Source organism: Danio rerio, chromosome 15 (assembly GCF_049306965.1).
Source record: "Danio rerio strain Tuebingen ecotype United States chromosome 15, GRCz12tu, whole genome shotgun sequence".
Lineage (NCBI taxonomy): Eukaryota > Metazoa > Chordata > Actinopteri > Cypriniformes > Danionidae > Danio > Danio rerio.
Genome location: NC_133190.1, coordinates 5,040,886 through 5,056,680, shown reverse-complemented (window position 1 = coordinate 5,056,680; position 15,795 = coordinate 5,040,886). Strand labels below are relative to the sequence as shown.

General features: G+C 37.4%; 1 protein-coding gene across 1 annotated transcript in view; it reads left to right on the top strand.

The window, feature by feature from the left end:
• The window catches only part of brwd1 (bromodomain and WD repeat domain containing 1), a 1,114,832-nt gene extending 1,099,479 nt beyond the window's left edge, over nucleotides 1–15,353 (top strand). The window contains exon 30 of the transcript XR_012391240.1: nucleotides 15,177–15,353. The gene's annotated coding sequence lies outside the window, so the exon portion shown is untranslated. The remainder of the gene's footprint in view (nucleotides 1–15,176) is intronic.
• The last annotated feature ends 442 nt before the right edge of the window (nucleotides 15,354–15,795 follow it).

Genomic DNA, 15,795 nt, shown 5'->3' with positions numbered 1-15,795 from the left:
TTAATTATTCATGAGAGCACATGCTTTCCGAAGGCAGACCTGCCAGTTTCAAGCAAGCTGTGAGACACTGACCCACGGCACGCCGTTCATGAAGGCTCATATGTGTTTGTTTCCATGATCCATGGGGTTTGTTGCATGTTTTTTCCCCGCGATATTGTCAGGGCCGATCATACAGCAAAGCTGTGTGTGTGCTGCAAGCATTTTTGTCGGGAGAGCAGTACGAGAGTTAAAGAATGGAGGACGTTGACTTTTATCAGGAGTTCGTTCACATTCAGACACATTGCCGTGCTGCTGTGTTTGCCTAAATCCTCCAGATTACCAGCAGGGCTAATGGTTAAAATAGGCAGGTCAGGTCAGGAGACCTGCTGCACTGAGTCTGCAATCAGATCAATAATTTAGACCCGGGGAATGAGGGAAAATCCTCATTTATAGTGTTTACATGAACACACTTATCTTTATAATGATATAAATTGTGGTTATGTGTATATGAAATTACGAATAACAAATGTAGCAGGGCATTAAATCACTGTTCATTTCTTTGCATTTTATCTTTGTGAACTATAAACTCATGCGTCTCCTTACGATTTGTGTCTCATTTTGTGAGCTAACTGTCAACAACATTCGTTCGCTCCCCTTCTCCCCTGCTGGCCACGCCCACTCCTGCCCTATGCTCGCGGAGCTCCATGCCCATTAATCATGCATGTTTTGAAAAAATTCTGAAGTAGACTTTAACCGAAAGTGGGGGGTGTCATGGCACTTTAAGGGGGCTAATAATATTGAGCTTAAAATGTTTTTTTTTTATTTATTTAAAAACTTCTTTCAATATTGCCAAAATAAAACAAATAAGACTTTTTTCAGAAGAAAAAATATTATAGGAAATCCTGTGAAAAATTCCTTGCTCTGTTTTACATAAATCCGTAAACATTTTTTTAAAAAGGAAAATCACAGGAAGGGGAATCATTTTGACTTCAACTGTGTATATATACAGTAAATGAATCCTGAATGCTAGTTTCACATTATATACAGCAATAATATAGTGCTGCAAAGAAGGATTGTGAGTATTTGAAACGGCGCAGTCCCTCGCTGATACTGTACACGCATTAGGCAATACATCCAAAAAGATACAAACCCTCAAACCATCGCCTTTAGAAAACCAAGTTAGACTGTTTACAAAAGCGCAAATATGGAAGTCCCATGACAGCGTTCATCCCCAGGCATCAGCTCTGAACATTCAGGAATTCAACTAAAGATAAATTATACATAAACTTTGATTAAATCAAAAAAGCCTGAGGAAAAGGTGGAATAACCCCAGAGTTTATCTCACCTTCCCACTGCAGCTACCTTGCAGAATAAGACCGAATATTGAGCGTTGCACACATATTGCACTAGAAAACCATGTGCCATGTGCAGCAACCAGAGATTTGGATCTGAACTTGCTGGCGATTCAAGACTTTCAGAATCATTTCGGAGGATGGAGGTTTAAATATGTCTTCACTGGGGGAACCAACGCAGACTCTATCTGTTATCATATTAATAGATATTCACATGTAAAATATGAAGGTACCATAGAAAGGTGGGATGTTCCGTCGCAATGAATATTTTCAGACATGGCAGATGGAAAAAACTTAGTTCAGAAAGTCTTTTAAATGCAAATTGTATTTATTAATAACTCACTTGGGGCCACTAAAGAGGGCATATGATGGATGTAATGTGTTGGATCAGAAATTAAATGTCTGTCAGAATGTGGAATATTAGCATGATGTGAGACAGACTACACGTTCCTGGAGGCCCACTAGGGTTGGGTATCGTTTGGGGTTTTTTCGATACCGGTGCCTAATCGATACTTTTAAAACGGTACCGGTGCCAAAACGGTGCCTGAATCGATACTTTTTAGCCACAAAATGATGGTGGATGACTCAACAAAAATATTTTATTTGACAAAATATTTAAAAATAATAGTTTTAATAGAACAATATATTTAAAATTTAAACTAAACTAAAATTCATATTGTATTACATTAATACATTTCCTTTGATCATTTGTTGGTTAGCATGAATTTAAGATTTGCATTACATTAGCTTACTATTAACCTGTGGGGGGTCGGGCAGGGGCCACGCACTTTTAGGAGCACATTTTAACATATATATCACAAAATACTTAAAAAATTATTGGAAGTGATTTGTTTTCATGCATCACTCTGCAGTCTTCATAAACAAGATAATTAAATAACTTAAACTCAAAATAATCTTCCTTGTTTATTTATTTGACAAGTAACGTTATACTGGTGTAGGAGAAAAATTTTCTAACATTCAAGTACATCAAGGCACATTGCTGCAACTGTAGGCCTGTTAAAGTTTACAGGTGAAGTCAATTTATTTTGCCCTCCCATTCATTCACAATAATGTTTCTGATAATTTTTACAATGTTTCCTAAAAAAATTATTATTCTGGAGTCATAATAAGTTTGCATTGATAATGACCAAAACACATTGAATGACAGTAAAAAGTAGCAATTTTACCCAATAAATGCGTTAATAATATCTATATTCTCTATATCTCTATATTTTTTGTCACACACATTGCAGGTCTTTCAGTCTCTGCTAATGACCTGATGATCTGAATCAGGGGTGTTTGAATAAGGAGACATGGAAAATGCTGTCGACTGGTCACTGTCGACTGACCGATCTACTGACCCATCCTCCTTCTTCCCCTAAACTCAACTAATAGTGTTTTAAAAAGCACCAAATGACCAGCGACCACTCACTTCTCTAAACCAAACCGACAATGTTTTTAAAAGCCAGCCAGACAAAATTATATGACAGACTTTTACCACCTTTTCAGATTTTACCACATTTTTACCCTGTTATTGACTTGTTTATTTTATTTTTTAGCTTTTGTTTTTGCCTTACCTGGTTTCTGGAACCGTTCTTCACCAGACTCAAATGAATACATCTCAAGTCTGTCTACGTACATAGTGAGCTACTGGACAAATTGTTAACAGCGGGAAAGTCGTCCATACCTGGGTAGCTAAGCGGTCGGCTGGTAAGCGCGAAAAGGAACGGCGTCATGCCATCTGGTAGTGTTTGTTTTGAGTAAATGCAGTCATATGTACATAATTCGAGATCTCCAGAAATGTATATAGGGCTACGTTTTCAAAATGAGCCTATGTTAAACTGTTGAGTTTAACCATTTTTAATACATTTAGCTGTTCTCCAGATTAGGCGGGAGCACTTTTAGCTCAGCTTAGTATACATTGTTGAATCGGATTACACCATTAGCATCTCGCTAAAAAAATGCTAAAAAACTACATTGTGTACTAAGACTAAAGGAAAATGAGAAGTTGATATTCAGGGAAAGTAAATTTTCAGTTATTCACCGTATACTATATATAAACAAAGAGCTTAGAATGACCAAGAGGCGACACTCTAGTTCAATTTGGGAAACAGCCACTAGAGGGCGCGGCGGTCATTTTTGAATGAAAACTCCAATAGAACAACAGCGTATTATAAGTCTGTAAAATAAACTATTAAAAGTGCTGATGTTCGTGATAATACGTGTTGTATTGTCGTCTTTCAGGTTGTATCTCAACTTTAATGCGCTTTTTGAATAAATAAATAAAAAACAAAGCAGCTGCTTGCCATCGCGACAGTAATGAGATCCAATGGACAGCTGATCACTTTCACTCCAAAATGGCGGAATCCGGGGCTGTTGCTGGGCACTGCTGTTGCAATGGAACATTCTATTGAGTGTCGCCTCTTGGTCATTCTAAGCTCTTTGATATAAATGAAATTAACTGTTAGTTTGCGCATTTTAAAAAATGCTCACGTTTAAATCACGGCCATTTTTTACAGTTAAGAAAACTGCAATGTGGAACCCAGAACGCTCCGACACTGTCAAAATGAAGGTACAAAATCTGTCACTGTGGTGTTCCTAACAGATCATTAAAAGTACATTTTACAATCCAGGCTCATTCTGATTACGTGCCCCTATATACATTCCTTGAGAGCACCAAATATGTTCCAGGATCTATGTTTTTTTTTTTTTGTAGTTTTTGTTTTTGCAAATAATTAAGGGGGGCACTGTTTACGCTTATTGAGATCTCATATTTCTTGCGGGTGCCATTCACACATGCTGTTCTCATGTAAATTCAGACCACTGTCGACTGACTGACTGAACGATGACCCCACTCACCCCCTTCCCTAAACCCAACTGTTTTGAAAGCAATCCAGAAAAAGAAAAGCTCTCACAACAGCCTGATGTTTACCACATTTTCTGATTTTACCACATCCTCACCCTGTTATTAACAAGTTTTATTTAAATTTTTTTGTCTTTTGTTTTTGTCTTACCTGCTTTCTGGATTCACAGTTAACTCTCCTCTGCATCTCAACTCCTCCAACATACAAGTCACTGGACAAACTAGTAACAGTGAAAAGCTGTCCACATCAAGGTAAGCAGTCAGCTGGTAAGCGCGAAAAGGAACTGCTTCCTACCGCTCTGTAGTGTTTGCTTCAAACGTTACTCTGGCTACATAATTAGCGATTTCCAGGAATGTATATAGGGCTACATTTTCAGAATGATCCTATGTTGACATAGTAATAACTAAAATGTACAAATGTATACCTCACAGTATCTTAAGATACAAAAGTGTAACCTAACCCTGCTAAAAATCCAGCTTAAACCAGCCTAGGCTGGTTGGCTGGTTTTAGCTGGTCAACCAGGCTGGTTTTAGAGGGGTTTTGGCCACTTCCAGGTTGGTTTCCAGCCATTTCCAGCCTGGTCTTAGCTGGTCAGGCTGGAAAATGACCAGCTATATCCAGCTAAAACCAGCTTGACCAGCCTCTTTTAAGCTGGACATAGCTGGTTTTGGCTGGGCGCCCAGCCTACTAGGCTGGTCAAGCTGTTTTTAGCTGGTCATCTCCCAGCCTAACCAGCTAAGACCAGGCTGGAAATGGCTGGAAACCAGCCTGGAAGTGGCCAAAACCCCTCTAAAACCAGCCTGGTTGACCTGCTAAAACCAGCCAACCAGCCTAGGCTGGTTTAAGCTGGATTTTTCAGCAGGGAAAGGTAGTAATATCCATCTGTACAGTACAAAAGTGTACTTATTGAAAAGATACCACCCCAGTGACCCAGTTTTTGTACTTTCATTTCTGAGAGTGTGGTTCAGGGGTGTCCACACTCGGTCCAGTAGAGTTTAGCTCCAACCTTAATCAAACACACTTGAACAAGCTAATCAAGCTCTTACTAGGTATATTAGAAACTTCCAGGCAGGGGCGCTGAAGTATGTTGGAGCTAAAGTCAGCAGGACACCGGCCCTCCAGGACCGACTTTGGACACCCCTGGTGCAGGGAAAATGCATGACTTGCTAAATTCCAATCAGAATCAACAACCACAGGCCTATATGTTTAGCAAGTACCTGGATTCTTCAGCTATGCAAATTTATGCTGATCGAAACCAAAGATTTACTTTCATCCCGCGTGAACAAATAAACATATAAAAAGGCTCCTGTACAGAGCGTCCCGTTACTATTTGCTTGATGTATGAAGTCTCAAACCAGGCTCTGAATAACATCATAAATCACTCAGTATTCGCATAACGCATTAATAACTGGCCCTCCAGACAATTTCATCTCTGACTCTGACTCCTATTATACTGCAGTCATCTAGCTGAATAGAACATTGATGGCAAATGCCAACCTCGAGGATTACAAATTCCACCTTCTGTCTAATTAAGATGGGTACTAGTTAGACGCCAGAGCAGTCAACAGTTTTATGTCTTGACCTTTTTTGAAAATTAGAGAGTACAGTGGTTCACCTAAATATGAAACATCTTTTGTCTTTTGCTCAGCTTGATCGCATTCCAAACCCATTTGACTTTATTGGGGCTATAGAACAGTGATGGGCTTATGATATGGGAGTAAAACGAACTTCAATATCCTGATGTGTCATTACAAAGCATCAAATTAAAATTGACATTAGCTCAATGTAGTTAAACAAGAATTATTTTTAAAGTTGGTCCAAAGTATCTTTGTAGTGTGTGTGTGTGTGCTATTGTAACATAAGGACATACATTTGTATAATGGCATGGCTATGACATAGGTATTACAAGGCGAATGTAATTTATGAGGACGTTTCCTGCAGCCCAGTTTTTCTAAATGCTTGTAAATCATACACAATGAGTTTGTTTTTGTTATTATTTTCTTCATTCCAGATAGAAAAATAAAGTTTAAGTTTGGGTTTAGGGATAGGGTTTGGATGGGTAACTCAAAAATACAGTTTGTACAGTATAAAAACAATGAAAACCTATAAAATGATGACATAATTCATATAAAAAAATATGTGCATACTTGTTTTTATATCCTGGTGGGGACTTTAACCTTTTAACCCAATTTTTGAGCATTTTCCAGAAACCGACTTACCCAAATGTAAATTTCTGTAGCTCTTGAACCCTATGCTCAAAAGTCTGGCTTTGTTTAAAACTTGACATTGGCTAGTTTGGTACCCAAGGATCAAAATAACTCAAAGTAGTAAAGAAACAGAGTAAAACATGGTAAAAAAAAGGGGAATAACAAACAGTAATAAAAGTATTAAAATAATAGCTTACCGAAACTACACATTTTAACTGTTTTTTTGTTTTGTTTTTTTAGAATATGCAAAAATCATACAAATACAAGAAAACATCAACAAATAACAAATACAAAGCAACAAAACAACAACAAAATAGTCAGGTACTGGTATGTGCGTGTGTGTGTGTGTGTGTGATGCATGTTAAGGTAACTTGGTGGACAGGTCAGAGTACATACATAAGGAAAAATAACAGTCAATAAATGAAGCAAGTGTCACAGATATAAATAAATAAATAAATAAATAAATATAGAAAGAAACCAGTCAAAGGTAGGGAGTAACAACAATGCTTACTAATGTATGATAGTAAAAATGAAAGTAAAAAGAAAGAAAGGACAACAGTAATGATAACTGACAATAATAATAAATAACAAGTGCTGCACCAACTACTACTACAGAAAGTTACTTATATTACAACTACTACTGTTTCTACTACAGCCACAACCATGACTATTACTACTACAATGTCTACTAATACTGATACTACTACAACAATGACTACCACTACTGATACTACTATAGCGTTTGCTACAACTAATACAACGTCTACTGCTACTACTACTACTACTACTACCACAATCACTTCTACTACAACTGTTTTTAAAACATATTACTGTATTTTAGTTTATGTAGTCTAAAGAACATTTCAAAATTATATTTAGATGTATTTAAACATATCAATGTCTTTATTTCGAAATATTCTGATAACAAAAACAATGCATCAAAAATCATATTTCTCAAATAATTGCAAAAAAAAAAAATTATTTAAAGTGTAAATAACAGCTTTTCATTCAAACAAACCTAAGATAGTAAAGTGCTAATAATAAAGTGAATCAAACTGTAAAACATCTATTTATAGTATTTACAATGCAGAAGGACACTCAAGACAGTCACTGAGGAGGTTTAGGGCGTACTCACACTATGTACAGTTGCCTAGAACCAGGCCAAAGCACGCTTGTCCCCTCTCCCGTCTCCCTCGACGGCCCGCACTCACATTACAATCGGGCCTGAGCACGCTTACGTCATCGATGCTGTGCTGTTCAGTAAGCGCTCTCGCTCAGCACAGTGGAGATTTCTATAGTTATATCGCTTTAGTCCTTAGGGATGCGATGACACGCAGTCAAATATTTCGACGAACAGATCAGCCACTTTTGACGCTCATAAACAATCATAAAGCCTGTGCTGCAGGAATGAGGAGGTTTGCTGAAGGTGCGCATCTGTACTGCAATGAAGGGTTTGCGTATTTATTAAACTATGGCAGTTTGCGTTCACTGAACAGTAAGAATAATTAATAAATCCATATGTAACAGTCCCTTAAAAGTCACGTCTCGCCTTCAGTATCGGGCTTTGGCACATTTTGCACTCAGACACAAGCGTACCGCGTTAAAGCCTAAGTGAATCGTGCTCAGGCACACCTCTTCCAACCGGGCCAGGGCCGGCCAAGTGAGCCTGATTCAGCGCACTCACACTTCTCAAATGATCCAGGGCCTGGGCACGGTACGGATAGCATAGTGTGAGTAAGCTCTTATTCTCTAATCATATGGAACCCAAAGCCACTGAAAGACAAGAAAGGGAAAGACAAAAAGTTTGTAAGCAGAACAAATCAAAATTGTAAGATTATACGTGTATGTGTATGTGTATGTGTGTGTGTGTGTGTGTGTGTGTGAGTGTGTTGTACGAGAATTTACCTACAGTAGCACTGTCTCCTGCCTTTCAGGCATCCATTTGTTTCAACTTATCAGATCTTAAGTTATTTCAACTAACACTGATTTTTCTATAAGTTATGTAACAGTCAGTATTGTAACCTGACTGTAGGTGTGAATGCCATCTGAGGCTCCAAGACATTTATTTTCATTTCAGTGACATTTTTAGAGGACAAAACTCACAGCTTTAGAGAAAAAATCATTCAAATTTTCATCTCGGAGGCTTCCTTCATTAGCCGAACTGTCGTCCAAGGGAGCAATAAACAGCATGAGGGATTATCATATCTGTCTTATTGCCTTGTACAATAATACAGAATGCCATTATTACGAAACATTACTATGAGAAACTCTAAAACGGCAGATCACACAGGGATCTGTAAGAATGGCATGTTATGATTAGCTCAGGAATCGCAGCTCTGATTACATTCCAGCAAATGATCCTTTGATCTTGAAGGGAGTTCGGTTCGCAAATGAATTCTAGGAGGCAACCCATAATTGCATTGCGATTATTAGAGTGTAACTGCCACTGCGGTGGGGTAATGTGCTTGATTTGCCTTGTGTATAGCAAACAAAACAATATGATCCCATCAGGCCCTTCTCATAAGGACAAAGAGTATACAACAATAATCAATGCTGGGAAATGATACCATACTGAAAATGTGCTATGATAATCACAGAAGATGGCGCACAATATGATCAAGTTTAAATTTTCCTGAAGTACAAAATGTACACTTTCACTGAATGCCAACATGCTCTCTTTAAAGTGAGAGTTTACCCAGATATTTAAATTTGCTATTGATTTCAGCACAGGCTCACTGGAAATACGTGCTAGAGCCTACATTTTTGTGAAACCACAAAAATATACTTCAACATCCATTTTACTGGAGTTTCCAGGTTAAAAGAACACTAATGTCTTGTTTCCCCTAGGTGCTACATTATGATTCGATTTGGTGCGAGTCAACTTTTTCAGGCTTGTCTCCACTGCAAAATGGTGCCAATGATAGCCTACTTTTGATTCCTGCTTGAAGTTCTCATATTGTGTGTGTAACGTGACGCTGACAACAGGGGTGCGGATCCAAATGAAGGATTTTATTAGCAGGATGGTCAGGCAAGCAATGGTCAACACAGGGGCAAACAGATGTGCACAGGAAATCCTGAGTCATAGTCAAATAATAGGCAGATGGTCAGTACACTGCAAAAAATGCTTTTCTTACTTAGATTTTTTTGTCTTGTTTATAGTCCAAATATCTAAAAATTCCTGAATCAAGAAGAATTTTCTAGACAAGCAAAACATATCGTCTTGTTTTGAAAAATAATATGCCAATATTAAGTGAGTTTTTCCTCAAAACAAGCAAAATAATCTGCCAGTGGGGGTAAGCAAAATAATCAAAAGATAAGTCAAAAGAAAAAAGAAGATCATAAGTCAAAAGAAAAAAACAAGATTAATTAGCTTACCCCATTGGCAGATTATTTTGCTTGTTTTAAGGAATTATTATTTATATTATTATTATTTCTCAATCACAATCACAATGTGTGTGTGTATATATATATATATATATATATATATATATATATATATATATATATATATATATATATAAAGACGAATTAAATAAACAAGTAAATCACAGGGTGATAATATGGTAAAATTTGAAAATGTGGTAAAAGTCGGGGCTTTTTTTGGATTGCTTTTATAAAACAGTATTGGTAGAGTTTAGGGAAGGGGGTGGGTGGAGTCATCTGTCAGTTGGTCAGTCAGTCATGTCAGTCGACAGCGGCCTCTGGTGTATTTATGCAAGAACAGCAAGCGCGAATGGCACTTGCGAGAGAAATTTGAGATCTCAAAAAGCGTACGCAGATGACTCTGGTGGAATCGCAAGAACTGAAAGTGCAAAAAAGCACCTCCTGGGATTTATTTGGCACTCTCCAGAAATGTATAGGGCTGTTTTCAGAATGAGCCTGGGGTGAACATATCAGGATGTGCTTTGGCAGGCCGAACTGCTGATGACATGAAGTGCATGCAAATGTTGGGCGCATGCTAATTAATAGCCCTGTGTGCAACACAACAGTCTTTATCGTGTTCTAAAAGAGGCCTGTTTTTCACCAGGGTTCCTCACTTGCTGAATTTACATCAGAATCAAGTAACAGTGGTGCTAGAGGCTTACAGAATTGCTATTACCATGAACTCTTATTATTTGACTATGCCCAGGTTTACCCAGATTTTCTTCATAGGACACATTTAAAAGCAACTGCATTACTTACTTATTAAAAGTAGATTCAGCTAATTACTTTTTACAGTTTGCCATTCCATTTTTATAGAACTAAAATATGAAAAGGAAATCATATTTCATCATTCATGTCAGCCCATTACACGCAAGTTCAACACCCTCAGGGTTAATGACACTTATGTTCATATTGGTGACTGAATATTATCTATATTTATTATAAAGTGCTTTTGTGTGACTGCTATTAGGTCTGACATTTACTGTTATTTTCTCTCTTACTGGTGGTTTTCATGTGTCATGAATTTCATTTAAATCCAGTTATTTCTTGTGACCATAGCAACTGGCTTGTTGAGTGTTTTTTTTTCAGATGCAGATGTTGGAATGGATTAAATGGAAACCATAATGTAAATCCTGTCATTACAGAACAGATGGAAATAAGAATGAATGTGCGATTAGAAAAGTAATTTTGTCAATGTAAATTATATCACACAGGAACAAAAAATGTCACCATTATTATACGATCACACGGAGATTGTAAATCTTAATTAGCTTATTATTATGTCCCTCATATTATACAGAAACTAATATACTCTTATGTTTTTAAAGGAACGCAGAGTTTTTGTCCAGTAACAATACATTTTCTTTTTCAGTTTTTGATCAAAGTTGTCAGTTCAAAACCCCCATAGCAAAATTTCTTTGGCCCAGATCTGGCTCACACCATCAGCATTTGCTTGGGCCACATGTGTCACCATACCTTGCGTTCTTGCTACCTTCCTCTATTTAGTGTTACAGATCACCTTTCTCACCTGCTTTTATTTGCAGTCACAGGAACACCAGTCATTTCGGCTAATTTTTTCCCCATTTATAGCACGTCATTTCCCTTCATGTTCGCCAGTATGTTGTCGCTTGTGTGTCTATGTGAAGCATTCTGTTACTCACCCTGTATCTGTGTCCAGGACTTCCAGTGAGCGAGCGTCCCGTTATTGTGGAGTCTTTTCTTTGATGCTTCCGCAGCGTTCACCCAACTGGACTACCCTTGTTTCGATGCTTTTCCTGAGACCCTCTACTTGAATAAAGACTTTGTTTTCTCTGCATTTGAGTTCACCTCTTCTTTGCCCGTGACAACATGCCACAATGAATTACGGTACATGACTGGACCAAGTCTGGCTTCCATACAAGAGGCAAACGTGGACCATATCTGGACCAAGTCTTAGCCATGTTAATAACCCATAACTGGGCCTTAAATGTTTTTTTTTTTATAAGCTATGAAGCATTTTGCTTTATGGCTGTGCTTTTTCTTGAAGCGACCTGATTGATAGAATTTTTTCTTTACTCAAAAATAATTGAAATGTATTTTAAAAGTGGGTCAAGATAGACCGAACTTACGTGGCCCACATATACATTTTTAACATCTGGGCCAAATACTACATTTGATATCTGTCCCAAGTCTTTAGTGCAACCTGTAAGACGGTGCCACCTCGGCCAAACCTGGGCCATATTTGGCCCATGTGCTGTATGCTAGTGCCGGACGAATGCCTGCTGTGCCAGCTTTATGCCAAATCTGGGCCAGAATTCTTTGCTATTGGAGAATAGGCATAAGGCAACATTCAATATCAACTCAATATATCGTGACAATGAAAAAATAAAGTTATAGATAAAGATAATAAACTTTAAAAATAAAGTTTATTATTAACCGTTTCTAACCTTTAGATTTTTGCAATTGGGGGGGGGGGATGGGGGGGGGGGGGTTTAAAAAGTATTGAAAGTTGATGAATCAATTATGAGAAGATTAAGGCCCTTAAAAAGGTATTAAAGTCTTAAGCGCGTTTTTATGAGGTCGTAAATCTAGTTCGAGCGTTTTCCAAAGTGTTTGATTCCAAAAAAAGCATAAATATATTCATTTTCCTTTTAATATTAACAATGACGTGCTCGATCCACGCAACTGGTTCAGGCCAGGGCATGTCCGGTCAAGCTCCTTTGACCGGGTGATGTCACGGAATTTGTGACAAACGCAGTACAGTGATGTGACGCTCTCCACATGTAACGAATCCATAGGGCAAAACAGACAGCAGAATGGGAAAAAATGTAAGTGTTACGAATGACCAGGAGGCAAAAAGTGTCACAGAAGCCGCTGGTGAAGAGTGATTTTATTTGACAAAGTGAAAACAAAATCCTGCAACAAGGTGAAAGTGACAAAATAACAATACATAAAAATAAACTATACAATATTTACAAAGTATATACAGGATTGTTCAGCTAAATTAAGCCAATGACCTGAAAAAAAATCTGTTGATTATACGCTCTCTCACTCAACACAACCTGCTCCTACAACAACCCAAACAGAATCCTTCTTCTTCTTAGTTTTTTTGTGAATTGCATATTATGCATATTCTATGCATATCGCCACCTAGTGATGTGACGTTGTGAGCCGAGACTTCAAAGCATGTATCAAAAAAACGATACATCTCGCAATGAAGCAGTGCATCGGAGCTTGATTTGTTTTGCCATTATCACGTGATCGGTGACGTCCGAAGCTTCATTTTCGCCTATATCCACGTGACTGCTTCGAATTTTGATTCAAAGGTTTAAACACCCTCATGGGTTAGTAAAGTGTATAGCGAGAGATTACGCATTGATTACATACATTTCTACTGTTTCACTGCAACGGTCCCACAAACCAGTAATTTCACTAAAATATAATAGTAATTTATAGTAAAAAGGTTTTGAAAGATGCCAAAAATGTATTAGCGTATTTTTTACAACTGTCTTTAAAGAAAACCACTGCATATCTAAGTATAGTGTTTAAGGGAGGCCAGCTGTCAAGTGCACCTCAAAAGCATCACTCACATAGCCTCCTCCTAGAGCACTCGCCCTCCATGCAGGAATTGCTGGTTCGATCCCCACTTGGAACGAGTGGGTGGGCAAAGGACTAATTGGAATATGATAGATGTAAATAGTTTTGAACACTTTGGATTTTACTACAGTCATCAATGCTTTAATGTAATATACTTATGTGTAAAAACTAAAGTAATTGAGTAATCTATTTATATTACTGTTGCTGTTTTACTACATGATTGAGTTGGTCAGTTGTGAACATTTGACATTATTGCAACACAGTGCTTTCCCACACTTCAACCAGAAGAGGTCCTCATCGAGCTCTGATTTAGAAAGCTTCGAGTAACGAACTTTTGTCCGATACAATTGTGTCGAGAGCTTCACTGTTTCAGAAAGCTTCCTTTCACCATCACTAAGATTTGGTAGTGATGTAACGTTGTGCGCCGAGGCTTCAAAGCATGCATCAAAAAAACGATACATCTCGCAGTGAAGCAGTGCATCGGAGCTTGATTTGTTTTGCCGTTATCACGTGATCAGTGAAGTCCGAAGCTTCATTTTCACCTATACCCACTTGACAGCTTCGAATTTTGATTCAAAGGTTTACACACCCTCATGGGTTAGTAAAGTGTATAGCGAGAGATTAGGCGTCGACTACATACATTTCTACTATTTCAAAGCACTGCACTGGTCCCACAAACCAGTAATTAAACTAAAATACAACAGTAATTTATAGTAAAAAGGTTTTGAAACATACTAAAGTGTATTAGAGTATTTTTAAAGAAAACCACTGCATATCTAAGTATAGTGTTTAACAGAGGCCAACTGGCGAGTGCACCTTAAGAGCAACACTCACATAGCCTCCTCCTAGAGCACTCGCTCTCCATGCAGGAATTGCTGGTTCGATCCCCGCTTGGAACGAGTGGATATACTTATGTGAATATACTTATGTGTAAAAACTACAGTAATTGAGTAATCTGTTTATAGTACTGTTGTTGTTTTACTACATGATTGAGTTGGTCAGTTGGGAACATAACACAATATTGGAACAGTGCTTTCCCACACTTTAACCAGAAGAGATCCTCATCGAGCTCTGATTTAGAAAGCTTCGAGTAACGAACTTTTTTCCGATACAATTGTGTCGAGCGCTTCACTGGTTTAGAAAGCTTCATTTCATCATCACTAAAATTTAGGGCCATTTTATATCATTGGCCCCGCCCATGAGTTAAACCATTTTAAAAGTTGCAGGGTAATATGTAGATTTAAAAAATACATAAAAAGACATTAAACAAAAGTATAAATTAATAACAAAAGTATAAATTAATAAGTAAATAAATATGCACACAAAACTCAAAACACAACAAACAACCAATACAAATGAACAACAGAACAGTGATTTTTATCACTGACCATGGGGTAGTGACCCTGATGATGTCATCCAAAATGGCTGCTCTGAAGAGAAGGCGGGAAAAGACTGTATAAATGTCTTTGTTTGAAATGAAAACGGGTTTGGTGCTGAGAAATGGAAACCGGTAAGTGTATGTAATCTTTCTATGTCTGTTTAATGTGTTGTTTAAAGAAAATGTGTCTGTGGTTATTTCAGTGTGAATGAAAAGATGATATGGGCTATTGTTTGACATGAAATGGAGATATTTACATAAACACAAGGTTAATCTTTGACCATAAAACGACTTATACACATTACACAAACACACATGCACGATACAGATAACACAACAAAGATCCATGTTTATAAGTGTAAGGTTTTTATGCATTAGTTTAATGTGATGTGTGTAGGGTTGTAACGGTATGAATTTTTTACGGTATGATAATCGTCTAAAACAATACCACGGTTTGACGGTTTCGCGGTATACGGTATGTTACAAATGTTACAAAATAATAGAACAGTGAAGCAAATTTGACTTTTTCCAAATAATATATTTTCAGTTACTATAAACAACACCACTTACAATGAACAAATAAAAAAATAAGAAAATAATAAATAATGTGTCAGTCCAAATAAAGTCCAAATAAACATGGTGCAAATCCTCAGTAAAAAAATAGCAATAAATATTTACTATACTATAAATAGTTACATAACGAAACTAGATTCAATATGGAACATCCTTAGGTTTTATGTGCCAGCATGGATATGGTTGTCTGTGGATATGGATTTGGATATGGTTGTCTGCAATGCAGACAAACAGCTGCACCTTCATTTGCGTCTTTTGAAAACAGCAAGAGCAGCAGTTCGTCTTTACTGTGTCACTGTTTTGTCATGTTTCTGTGCTGCTGTGCATGCAAAAGTACTTAGTATGAGAATTATTTCATGCAAAACTTTTTTTTTGCGTTTTATTTAGCCGTGCATAAATGTATGCCTATCTCTCATTCTGTGTTGTTCAAAAAGCTCATTTTT